At 42.0% G+C, this 13895-nt stretch overlaps 1 protein-coding gene across 9 annotated transcripts in view; it reads right to left on the bottom strand.

Annotated features, from left to right (window-relative positions):
- The window catches only part of MICAL2 (microtubule associated monooxygenase, calponin and LIM domain containing 2), a 161792-nt gene that overhangs the window by 74064 nt on the left and 73833 nt on the right, over positions 1 to 13895 (bottom strand). The gene's annotated exons all lie outside the window — the stretch shown is intronic.

Here is a 13895-nt window from a genome sequence, read left to right as displayed (position 1 = left end):
CCAACAGAGTGGCCCAAAGTCAATCAATCAACAAGCATTAGTGATGTGGTAGACAGAGCATTAGATTTGGGGTCGGGAAGATCTGAGTTCAAATGTTACCTCAGACTCTTACCAGTTGCGTGAGATCTTAGGCAAACAACGTAACCTCTTAGCCTCTATTTCCTCATCTGTAAAATGAGGCTGACAACAGGGTTATGGTGAAGATCCAATGAGATCATAAAAGTCTCGTGGCTTTGCAGACCTTAAAGTCTGATATAAATGCTAGCCATTCTTAGTAATAAGTGCCTACTATATATCAACCTCTGTGGTAGGTGCTAGAGATAAAGGACAAAAGTGATACCACAAACATTTGTCACTTTGTACGGAGGTTCCATCTTCACAGAGCTCATAGTCTAGTAAGGCTGATAAGAGATACAGAGAAGATAGCTGAAATAGAATATATTAGATGGCTAGCCCTGGAATTAGGAAGACCTGGGTTCAAGTCTTGCCTTTGGGTGAACATGGGTGGGTCAGTTAATTTTTTTGTGCCAATTAGCTAACAAGCATTTATTAGGCACCTACTATATGCCAGGCACTGTGCTAGGCACTAGGAATGTAAGTACTTGTAGAAAGAATCAATGCTTTCTCACAAAAAGATTACATTCTCATGGGAAAAAAACTCTCTGAGACAAGAAATTACACAGGAGATGCCAATCTGAATCATTGGAAGACATTTCCATACCAGGAGTTCCTTAGATGAATGAAATCATAGGTCCAAGGAGGGGGGAAGTACCCAGTAAGATGGAAGAGATCATTTTGAGTTTGGGCAGGGGTTTTCAAGGAAAGCTTCACAGGAGAGGTGAGATTGGATTTGGGCTTTAAAGGTGAGGTGGGATTTTGCTAGGCCAAGGACAATCTAGCCTGAGATAAAAGATCTGACCTGTCCAGAGAATAGCAAGGCAGCTGAACAGAAGCCACCTGTGACTTTCCAAATCCAAATACCCCTTCCCCAGCCACTGCTCCCTCCTAAGTGTTGTTTCCCTATTAGAATGTAAGTCCTACTAATCTACTGTTGGTGGAGTTGTGAAGTGGTCCAACCATTCTGTAGGACAACTTGGAACTGTGCCCAAAGGCCCATAAAATTCTGCCTATCCTTCGACCAGCAATGCCATGACTAGGTCTGTGTCCCAAAGAGATCAAAGAAAAAAGAAAAGTTCTTGTTGGTACAAAAATATTTATAGCAGCCTTTTCTGTGTTGGCAAAGAATTGGAGATTGAAGGGATGTTCATTAATTGGGGAATGGCTGAACAAGTTGTGGTATACGAATGTAATGGAATACTATTGTGCTATAAGAAATGATGAGCAGGCAGACTTCAGAAAAACCCAGGAAGACTTACATGAACTGATGCAAAGTGAAGTGAGCAGAGCCAAGAGAACACTGTACACAGTAACAGTAATGCTGTGTGACGATCAACTGGGAATGACTTAGCTGTTCACAGCAATACAATGATCCAAGACAATTCCAAAAGACCCCATGATGAAAAATGCTATCTACCTCCAGAGGAAGAACTAATAGAGTCTGAATGCAGAACAAAGCATACTTTTTAAACTTTATTTTTCTTGGTTTTTTTTTGTCTGTGTTCTCTTTTGCAACATGACTAATATGGAAAGATGTTTTTCATGATTGTACATGCATAATAATCTATATCAACCTGCTTGTTTTCTTAGCTCTGGGGGAAGGGAGGGAGGGAATTTGGAACTCAAAAACCATAAAAAAAAAAAACAAATGTTAAAAGTTGCCGCAAGTTACATTCTTTAAAAAAAGAATGTAAATCGTTTGAGGATAGGGAGTGTGTGTGTGTGTGCGCGCGCACGCGCACACACACGCACACACATGTGTACACACCCAGACTTTGCAACGGTGCTTGGCACATAGAAAAGCACTTAAGTGAATGAGCGAATGAAAAATAATTCCTTCTCTGAGGCAGCAGGGTGCAGTAGAAAGGGTGGTGGATCTTCAGAGCCAGAGGACCCAAGTTCAAATAGCATCTCTGTCATTTACCCCAAGGTTATCTCTAGCAAGTCTCTTCACCTTTCTGAGACTCAATTTCCCCATGTGAAGTGGAGTTGGGCTAGATGACTTCACAAGTCCCTTCTAGTTCTGAGGCTTCATTTGGGAGATAACAGGGAGCCCCAGCTCCAAGGGACCCGCAGTTGACTGTCCAAGCAGAAGGAAGCCTTTCTAAGAGTCTGAGGACAAGCTGCCTCCAGCCAGCTGGACATGCCACCAGGCTTCAAGCTAAGCCTGCGTTTTATTCTTTGACATCACCAAGTCTTTGGAAAACAAGCCTCCAAGCTCAGGGTCAAATCTTATCTTTTAAAAACTATGCAACCCTCCCCCAGTGAACTCAGGGAACACTCAGAGGCCTCTGGGAGAGATAAAACCTGCATTTCAGAAGCTCTCCTGCCACAAGCTGAGCTGACCTGCCGGATCAAATCCACCCTTCCCATTTGTCCTTTGGATCTTTCTAGATACTGTGGATGAAAATCACAAGGGAAATGAAGTCATCTGTCAGATAACGCTCAAGCTGGTGATGTCTTCACCAAACTCGATAGGTTCCATTCACTTTATTTATGGCCATAGAGAAACCCAAGCCCCTGTTCCATGTCTGGAAGTTCATTATCTCACAATCCACCTCCTGCCCGCCCCCCACACTTCCGAGAGTTCTAGCACGTTGCCAAAGAGTGACTCGTGTGTCAAAGCATGACATATATGTCCCAACTCAGAATTCTGAGGTCTTGAGGTTAAGCCTGGATTCATTGCATTTCTTTGCGGTTAGTTTATGTTTTCCTGTTTGGCCAACTGCTAAGCTTGGTCCCTTCTGTCATCATGAGGACAAGGATTTAGTAAGAGCTGGGAGGAAAAGCAGGAGAGGGTAAGAGAAGAGTCTTGATCATCTCTCGCCAAGCCCTAACCCAGAACTAAATATTGCAATGGTCGGAGAGAAGGGAAAACCCCTTTCCCTAAGTTCAGGCAGCTCTGTATTGGGAGGGGCACAGTAGCTGGGGTGCTTTACTGAACTTTCTGGCCTAAAATATATGAGTCGCCTTAGTCAAAGCCCACCTGCGGCCATACACAAAATTTCCTATGTCCCTTACAGGATAAACTACATGCCTGGATGCTCACCCAAGACTCTAAAATCAAAGGAAATCCCAGTGGATCTAGTGAGATCAAGGCAATTAAATACATGACATTCATATGGCATTTTCAAGCTTACAAAATGTTTTATGTACTTTATCTCACTGGATCCTCAGAACTACCCTGTAAGATCAGGCATCATTATGTCCGCTTACAGATGGGTAAACTGAGGCTCAGAAAGAGCAATCACCTTCCATCAACTCTAAGTATTTGGCACAAACATATTTATTTACGTGCTGTCTCCTCCATTAGAATGCCAATTCCTTGAGGGTAAGGATGTGGTTTTGCCTTTCTTTGCATCCCTAGCACTGATCAAAGCAAGAGAAGAACCCTGACCCTCTCTCACCAAGTCTAAATCCAGAGCTAATTACCACAACAATTGGAGGGAGGGGAAAGACATCATCATCATCATCATCATCATCATAAAAGACATTATATAATAAGCATCTAATCAATGCTTGCTGACTGGCTAACTCTTTGCCTGATGCCACACTTTGGTTCTATGTTGGACCCAGGACCCAAACTTGGGATTCTTGACTGAGTCAAACACCAAATCTACCAGGTCACTCCTGAAGAGGTTAGTAAGGGCCTGAATGAAAGAAAAAAGAGAGGTGAGGAAGAGGGAATGGCGGAGGAACTAGGAAGCAAAAAAGACAGGATCTGAACTCAAGGAGTGGAAAGAGCTCCGTGTCAGGAATCAGAAGCTCTGGGTTTACCTGTGGGCAAATCACTTTGCTTCTATAGGCCTTGGGTTCTTTATCTATAAGAGATCAGAACTAGGTGATCTCTAAGGTCCCTTTTATCTCTCAATCCCTGATTCTCACAACTCAAAGTCCAGACAATGGAAGAAAATTCAGGACAGATGTTATCTAGATTGGAGAAAGGTCCCCAAGGACAGAAGCTGGGCCTTTCCACTTTGTACGTACCTACCTGTAATGATGGACAAGAGCTCAGCATCCAAACTAGTGGGTGCCGGCTCCTGCTGCCCTTGTCCCATCCGCATTCCCACAGAACCAGCCATGCTGTTTAAACATGCCCCATGCAGGGCTCTGGTGGTTTTCACCAGCTGCCCTGTGATAACTCCAAACTGAAATGCTGCCTTCAAAACCCAATGAGTCCCAGAAGGATTAGTCATAGCCAGACAGCCAAGTTCTAAACCTCTCAGTCTAAAAGATTCTGGCAGCCAGATCCATTCATGCTTCTGCCAGGCAATGGACTTGATCTTCCTGGACCCTCCCGCAGAGGGAAGGGGAGGAGGTCTCCAGGGAGACCCAAGTCAGCCATGGTTAATGTCTGTCCCACCCAGGCTGGAAGGTGGGGCTCAGCTGGCTGATACCCTACATACATTCAGAAGCCTTTGATTTATTATCTAGTTAGGAGATTCAGAGCCAAGGACAGCAGGAAGTCCATTGTATAGATAAGTCCCTACAATGTTTAGGCTTCAGCATTTATTAAATAGCAAGACTGTGTGCACATGGAAAAAACAGCTCTTTGTTTATGTGTGAGGTCAGAAGAGGAGGGGTCCCTATAGCATAGTCTAGTACTGAACAAGTCTCAGAAAGCTGATCCAAAGAGATTTCTCGTGAATGAAGCACAATCCTCCCCTTAGCCTGGGATTGAATTCTGGTTCCTACCACTTCAAGCTCATAACTCTTTCTACAGTGGACTCAGTCCACAAATTAAGGACTCAAGGTGCCCCAAAGTCAAAATCCGCCTGTCCCTCAACCTTTACGTAATCACTGTCCCAAGGCATTATTGTGTCAATGACATTAGCCTCCTCTATCTACTTTTCTAGGATGGAAGCTCATGAAACAAAATGTGTTTGGGGCCCTTCAAAACATCAGGGAATTACTGAGATAGCAACCAAGAGAAGAACCCAGGAAACAGTAGTTCTTTAAAAAAAAAAAAAACAACTTATTTATTTATTTTTAGTTTTCAACATTCACTTCCATAAGTTTTAAATTTTCTCCCCCTCCCCAAGATGGCATGCAATCCAACATAGGTTCTGCATATATATTCCTATTAAACATATTTTCACATTAGTCATGTTGTATAGAAGAATTACAACAAATGGGAGAACCCTTGAGAAAGAAAAAACTAAACAAAAAAAGAGAGCAAATAGTCTGCTTCGATCTTCATTCAGACTCCATAGTTCTTTCTCTGGATGTGGATGGCATTTTCCATCGTAAGTTTTTGGAATTGTTTTAGGTCCTTGCATTACTGAGAAGGGCTAAGTCTATCAAAGTCAGTCATCGCACACCGTGGTAGGGAAACACGTAGTTCTAACATGAATAATACAGACTCTCTCTTCTCTGGACCAGCAGAGAAGCCCACCAGAAGCCTGAGGCATGAGCATCTCCCAGGTAACTGAAGCTTCATGCCTATGGATGCTATGATTTCTGGGTAAACTTAAGAACAGCATTATGGGCAGTGCCCTCGCTCCACAGGTCACTGTGGGAGAAAGGGTCATAGAATCAGATTCAGAGATTCAGAGCAGGAGAGCTTTCAAGAACCTAAACCCCTAATTTACAGGCAAGGAAACTGAGCCCCAAAGATATGAAGTGACTTGCCCACAGTCATCCAAACATGATGTGGGATTCCAACCCAGGTCTTCCTGACTGGGTCTAGTATCCAGGTCTAGTATCCACTTTCTGTGGAAGTGGAGTCCATTCCTAGGTACAGTAAAGTTCACTTTATAAAATCACAATAGACTCCATTTCTCATTGGGACCAATAAGTGTAAATGGCAGCCCTCAGTTTATCACAGGCTGTATTTTCTTCTCTTTCCATATGCCCTGGAGTAGAACCTTCTTTGGGGTGTTGTCTCCCCGAGTTAGAGTGAGATCTTCTCAGAGGAAGGGCCGCTTCAGTATTTTTATTTGCATCCCCAGTACTTAGCACATAGAAATTTCTTCTCCACTCTTTCATCATGGTGTATAAAAATATTAGAATCCTGATTACATTTCTAAATCACCAGTGCCATTTGGATGGCTCTACTGGTGATCAGAGGACTGGGCTGACACCCCAACAGATCCTCCTGCTTTGAGCCATCCTGGAGTCACTTTCCTGATAAGGTCTTACTATCTCACAATCATAGTGAAGCAGTGAGTAAAGAGCTGGACCTACATATATGGAAGCTATAGGTGCCACTGACTCCATTCATTCATGCTTTACAACGTTCTTGGTTGAATCTGCCAAAGTGGTATTTTCTAGAAGAGGTTTCTACTACAAAATATGGCATTAATAGGTGACCAGACTTCTCAAACCATGCTTACAGAAACCTACGATTCACCAAAGGCTTTGGGGGGAAAAGAGACATAATGGTGGACAAGCACACATAGCTAACCTTGGCCCAGTGGAAGGGCCCTAGACTTGGAGTCAAGGAAAGAGACTTGGGTTCAAATCCCATCACAGATACCTATATAAGCTCTGTGACCCTGGGCAAGTTTCAACTTAATCACTCTATGCCTCAGTTTCTTTATCTGTAAAATGAGGAGGTTGGGTTTGACAACATTTCCTACTCTAAATCTATCATCAAAATCCATTTAATGTCTGTGTTGATCATGTGGAACATGGGAATTGAATGGTTTCAAATGATCACCAAGGATTAGTTGAAATCTATCACGACTGAAAAGTTGGCCTCTTATTGGCCCAAACATCACTGAAGGCACCTAGTAGGCATATGATGAAATCAATCATCTGAGACCTGGCCCGTTTCCAAGGAACACACAATCAAAGTCCATTTATATCTTTTTCAGTGTTGTTTTTACTTGGTTTTGTGTCAGTACCCATTCTGGATAAAATCAGGAAGTTTAAAGGGACTAGCAAAAGTATTAATAACTAAAAGACTGATGATAGGCTGAAATTTGATAAACTGTCACATAGAAGGAGTGGATTCATTTTGCTTCACCCTAGAGGACACAACTAGGGGTAATGGGATGGAACCTTAGGAAGGCAGACCAGCTCAGTTATAAGGAAAAGCATCTTCATAATTAAAGCTACACAAAAGTTTTATGGGATGCTTCATGAAATTGTAAATACTCCATCACCAGCTCTTTAAGCACAGGTAATACAACCATGGATAGGGCTCCCTAGCAATAAAATAAAACACAACATGCATTTATTAAATGCCTATTATATCTAGCACATGGAGAGAGGAGCTACAACAGAATGAAAAAGTCCCTGCCCCTCAAAAAGCTTACATTCTACCAGAATGAAGCAACATGTAAACAGATAAATACATAACATGATTGTTTTGGGAGGGAGAGGAGAGGAGAGGAGAAGTGGGAGGCAGATAAGAGAGAACCAGGGTACTAACAAATGAGAGAATAAGGACAAGTTTTCAACACAACATGCTGCATGAGTTAAGCCTTAAAGGAGATCAGGTCTTCTAAGAAGTGGAGGTGCTAAGAGGGTGCATTCCAGGCACAGGGACACACTAGGTAAAAACACAGAGGCAAGATAAAGAATGCTGATTCAAGGAACATCATTTAGGCCAGTCTGGACAATGAATATGATGAAAACAGAGAAGCACAGGAAGATTTTTATGAACTGATCCAAGGCAAAGTAAGCGAAATCAGGATAAATCATATACACAATCACTATAGCACATAAATGGAAAGAGCAACAACACAACAAAGGAAACTGAATGCTATAAATTATAATAAATAAGCTAGAACCTGAAGATGAGATATGAGGATGCACCTTCCTCCCTTCTTTGTAGAGATGGGGAATGATAGATGTGGAACACTATATATGATGTTGGATTAGTTGATATGTTGGTTAATTTCACTAAACTGATTTCCTGCCTTTTTATTCTTTATTATAAAAGATGACTCACTGAGTGAAAAGGGGTGAGGCATATATTGGGAAATAAAAATGACATAAAGACAAAAGATATCAATAAAAATTATGAGAGAGAGAGAGGGAGGGAGAGGGAAGGAAAAAGAAAGACAGAGAGAGAGAGGGAGAGAGGGAGGGAGGGGGAGGGAGAGATTGATTGATTGATTCCCTTGGCTAGAAAATGGTAGGATGATGGCAGCCTCCTGGAGGTGGGGGGAGGAGCTGTAGCAAATAGAAGGAACCCAGAGGGAGTAAAGGGCCACTGAATACTGGTTATCCTCTCCAGCTAGGCCTGTGGCCCCAATCTAGTTAGACTGAATCAACACTATATAAGAAATCTAATCCTCTTTGAATGGCTAAATGCAATGGTAGGCATCCCCTGACAGACACTGTCAAAGCTCAAAGAATGCCAAACTTTGACATTTTATCTAACTACTCTTAGTCAATTCTGCCCAATTAGATGGACTTCCATCACCCACAGCTCCCACTCTCACCGCCTTATTTATACCCATATTCCTCCCTTCCTCTTCCCTCTCTCTGGTATGTTCCTCCTAACCTTTGTCATAGGCTAACCAGTGGCTCCCACTACCAAGGCTGTACCCCATTAGCACCCAGGACTGATGCTAGACCAAAGTCTAGGAATACTTCGAGAATATATTCTTTGCCTTTTGCTACTCAGAGACACCCAACCCTCACTGGAACATCCCTGACAAAGAGCCAGGCATCACCATCACCCCTCACCTACTCCAATTGCTCTGATGTCAGCAGAGGGAAAAAATAAATACCTGAGCACAGCAATTGCTACCACAAACCCCCAGGCCTATTCTGAGTCCTTAAAGAGAGTGCAGAGTTGACCTTTTCATTCTGAGATATCATTGAGTCAGCTGTCACGTTACCCAACCAAGAGCCAAGTCAAAAGTCAATGAGACCAAGGCACCAGTGAGAAAGAAAATCAAGGGAGAAGATACCTTATCTTCTCTGTTTACAAGGCATGTGGATGCAAAGCCTTTTATTTCTAAATTTTAGAACTTGAACCAATAGTGAAAAAAGACTCCAAACAAGCCCAGTTCTCAATTGTATTCTGTTAGCCCTCAATTTTGTTTTATTAATGTCTTTTAAAAAAAAATCAGTCATGGATATCAATCCTAAAACCAGCTCTCAGCTTTATTCTGACCATCCCTCCACTTTATTTTTTGTTTTCTTCTTGCTTTTTTTTTTTAACACAAATCATTTGCCACTAAACTTCCTACTATGATTCCTTAGCCCTCCCTTGTAACAATAGAAATCATTTAAGCAGACCTGACCAATAAGAAAACCTGAGCCTGACAGGATATAATTCCCTCTTGAAGTCCCCCCACACTCTCTACTCTGGGGAGAGAGTAAGTTTCATCGTATGTTTTTCAGCTGAACATTAATCAATTAATTTTGTTTGGCTGCCTTTTAATGTCTCAATATTACCATATTGCCCATTCCCCAAGTTTGTCCCACAGCACCAGGAACAGGGCAGACCCCATTCCCACACCCCCTTCACTAGTGAGAAACAGCAGGGAAATCAGATAATCAGCATTTGGTCTTCCTACGCCATAGCTAATTCTTTTTTTCTTTTTAAAAATACCTTATGAACTTAAGAAACATCAAGAAACATGAACACTTCCGCATACAAAGAACAGAAAGGATTATATAAGAAACCGTGAATCTCCATTACATACAGCTTAATTTTTTTATATACTTTAAATTTAACTTGGTAGCATCCACACTACCGTTGCTGGTCTGTGATCCTTTCAAACTTCCTTCTCCTAGCTTCTCCGTATTTTACAAATGTTTTACTGGCTCTCCTTTCTTTTTCCCCATCACTATCGCTACTCCCCCCACCCAAAACAAAACAAAACTTTCCAAACTTCCCAATGAAGGCTTTCCCTTGAAGCAAATAAAGATAGTCAAGCAAAACTAATACATGCATTTTTTTAATCAGTGAAAATGTACATCTCATTCAGTCCTGCTAGTCCACCACCTCTCTACCAAGAGGTTGGCCACATGCTTCATCATTAGCCTTCAGAAGTTATGACTAGTTACTGCATTAATCAGAATTCTTAAATTTTTACAACCATTTTCCTCTACAATACTATAATTATTATATAAATTGTTCTACTGGTTCTGCTCACTTCACATCAGTTCATATGAATCCTCTAAGGTTTCTCCAGACCTTTCCTTTTCATCTTATAATCCAATAATATTCCATTACATTCATATGCTTTAATTTGCTCAAACATTCTCTAATTGATAGACATCCACTTTTTGTTTCCAGTTCTTTGCTATAACAAAAAAAAATGATATTATGATACCTAGTGGTGGTATTGCTGGATCAAAGGCTATGCACAGTTTAGTGATTTAAGGCCAGTTCCAAATTGTTTTCCAAAACCACTGGGCCAATACACAGATTCATCAGTACTGCATTAGTGTGCCTGTCTTTCCACAGTACTTCCAACAATTGTCATTTTATTTTTTGTCATATTTGCCATTTTAATGGTTATGACATTGAATCTCTGAATTGTTTTGATTTACATTTCCCTTATTACTAGTGGCTGTTGAAAGCTTATCTTTCTTTCTTTGAGAACAGCTTTGACCATTTCTTTTGACCATTTCTCTACTGGAGAATGGATCTTGTTCTTTAATTTTTAAATTAAATAGTATTTTATTTTCAGATCCACATTCATTCCTTCCTCCCCGCCCCCATTGAGAAAGCAAGAGTAACAAAGCCTGTTACAAACATCATTAATAAAGAAAGACAAATTCTTACATTGGCTGCATCATATATGTGTGAGTACATGTACATATATATATATATATACACACATATGTGTATATATACATGTGTATTATATATGTGTATATATGTGAGCAGTTAAGCACACAGTACATAGAGCAGAACGGAATCAGAAAGACTCATCCTCATGAGTTCAAATCTGTGTGACTCTGGGCAAATCACTTCGCCCTGTTTTCCTCAGTTCCTCGTCTATAAAATCAGCTGGAGAAGGAAATGGCAAATCACTCCAGTACCTTTGCTAAGAAAACCCCAAATATAATCTGAATACAGACTGAAATGACTCAACAAGAGTAGCAATGTACATATCATATGTATTTATGTGTGTATATCTATATACATACACATACATTACAAATTAAAATATATTCTAAACACACATATAATGAAGTGGGTGGCATGTTTTGTCACGAATTCTCTGGCATTACAGTTGATCAGAGTTCCTAAATCTTTCAAAATCATCTTGTCTTAATATTGTTTCTGATTGTTTAACTGAGCAAGTCTAAGGACGCAAAAGTTGACATATGAGCCATTTCAGAGCCTCCTCATTCCTCTGGGCAGATGCAGAAGCCCAGTCATGTCTGGGCAACTTTGTGGAAACTCTACTTGCATAAACTCCATCATGGGTATGGCATCATGTGTACCAGCCCTTTTAATTGAGATACCAGTAACCCAGGCTTCCCTGCCCCAGCCTGACTTTGGCTGCATATTTCCATGGACCAAGCAGCCTGTACCTGCTTCCCAAGGCAGAAAGGCATTTGGTAAATTTCCCCCTGATTTCCATGAGTTAAAGATAAACATCTGTTCTCTGGGCTCCAGTGCCCAAGAAACTCCTGTGTGGTTTTGCTTAAACAGACATAAGCCTCCTTCAGTTAATGGGGCTTTGACGACTTAGAGATAACATAAAAACTGGGCCAGACTCTCTTTGATGATCTAATGCTAGGCTTCCCAAGCCAGGGTACCCGAAACTTAGCAGTCTCGGAATTTAGTTGTGGTTCAACATGTAAGTTGCTACAAGAAGTGGGTGAGTTTGTTTTCAGCTCCTGATAATTTTTAAGTGGGTCACCTTCCACGATCAAACAGCTAGTAATTAAAATGTTTTGGAAAAAATGGTAAATAGAGTGAGGAGTCTAGACATCAGGAGACTCTAATCCCATACTGTACTGTGCATTGGTGACTTAGGGGACCAGGGGCTGGCAGTGGACTGCCAGGGAACACAACCCATTTGGTTTTTTTTCTTTGTTGGATGGTTTTTAAGGCACATTTCTAAAAAGCCTCTCCTAACAGCCTGGGGATAGGGAGAGGCATTTTTTTTTAGACCCAAGGAATTTCTGTTTCAGCAAGGAAAAGTTGTCTAAAGACACAAAGATGTTTGTTAACTTTCCCCATAGCTTCATAGTCATGCCTCATACACCAATCAGACAAAAGGGAAGAGTCAGAGGACCTGGATTCAGATCCTGACTATAACTTTTATAATTCATGGGCAAGTCACTCCACTTCTCACCTATAAAATGAGCAGAGTTGGAATAGATGACCACGAAGCCAGTTCTAAATCTCTGATCCTACGGGCCCTTTGACCAAGGTTTGGGAAGCTATGCACATAGAAGGAAAGGCTTCCTGGAGGAAGAGCTGCCTCATAACACCTCTCCATACATCTTAGCAAGTGCTTATCTGGCACAACTCCACAGATCTGGGAAACCATCTGTTCCTCTTCTTCTCAATACTGGGAGGGTAAAACAGAGAGGTAAGTGGGTTGCTTGGGTGCCTACCATAAAAGGTCACTCTCTTCTTTTCTAAAGGATATGTAGGAGTCGGAGAGAAGAGTGGAAGGGAGGAAAACGTCAGGGTTGCACGTCACTTTCCATACCCACACAGCCACCTGTCCCTGCCCTAAATATACAGGACTCCCAGCTCTCTCATCTGTCAAAGGGGGGAGGTGGACTCCATGATCACAGAAGTTTACATTTATAATCATCCTCAAGCTTCCCAGTCCTTCTATGATGTAGGCAGTGGAAGTATTATTATCCCCATTTTACAGATGGGTAAGCTCAGCAACTCGTCTCAGCTCACACAGCTAGTTACTGCCCAAGTCCTCCCAGATCAGCTCAGGTCTCCTGATTCCTCCTCAAAGGCCCATCCCATTGGACTGCACTCGCTTCCTCAGATGCTCCCTAATGATTAAGAATGGAAGCATATGACGGACAGGGATGTCTCTGTAAGCCCAGCCCTCCACACTGAGCCTGGCATAGAGCAGGTGCTTAATAAAAGCTTGTCAAGTTAAAACAAGGTTAGTCCTTCCAACTGTGAAGTTCTCCCATGCCCTGGCACAAAAAATGGCAGGTTCCAGGAGACAACAAGTCCCTCTCCTCTCTGCATTTTCACAGTGAATATAAATGAGAAGGGCATTGAGATTTTCTTTGTACAGACTTCAGACTCTGGTTAAACTCGGCACTGAGTCTGCAGACAAGGCTTGGGTTCAAATCCCACCTGATACTACTGAGTGACCTTGAACAAGTCACTTAACTTCCTTAGGCCTGTTTCCTCAATTGTGAAATGTTGGTCTTTGAGCTTCCTTTCAAGTCTAGAGCTACAACCCCAGATCTTTAGTGCAGGCATTAGAAATTCAAATTCAGCAATGAAGGAGAAGAACATGAGAGTTCCAAAGTATTCTGTGACCAAAAGCAATGGCGCATCCAAGTGCCTAGCATTGGGTCAGTAAGGAGCCCAGGGCCAGGCACTTTCATGACACTTGACACGAAGGAAACAGTTATCTCCTCTGGTCCTTCCATGTGAGCCTTTAGCCTAACTCTCCCATCTTCAAAAAGTCCAAGGGTGTTGCCTTCCTGCTCCGTGAGGCCAGAGAGATATCATGACTGGCTCCTCTTTCTTCACCCCCAAGTGCTGTCCAAAGCCACCAGGCTTGAATACCTTCTGAAAAAGAACCTCTCTGGACTCAAGACAGGAGGAGCCCAGGTCCTCAGCCTATATGACGGCCTTGGGGGGGGGAGTTATTCCTTGCTTCCATGGAAACTAAGGATTCCTCTCTCCTTTTCCA

The sequence above is a fragment of the Trichosurus vulpecula genome, chromosome 6 (genome assembly GCF_011100635.1).
Source record: "Trichosurus vulpecula isolate mTriVul1 chromosome 6, mTriVul1.pri, whole genome shotgun sequence".
NCBI classification, from domain to species: Eukaryota; Metazoa; Chordata; class Mammalia; order Diprotodontia; family Phalangeridae; genus Trichosurus; species Trichosurus vulpecula.
Note: the sequence above shows the minus strand (reverse complement) of the source record. Positions and strands in the feature narration are given on the sequence as shown.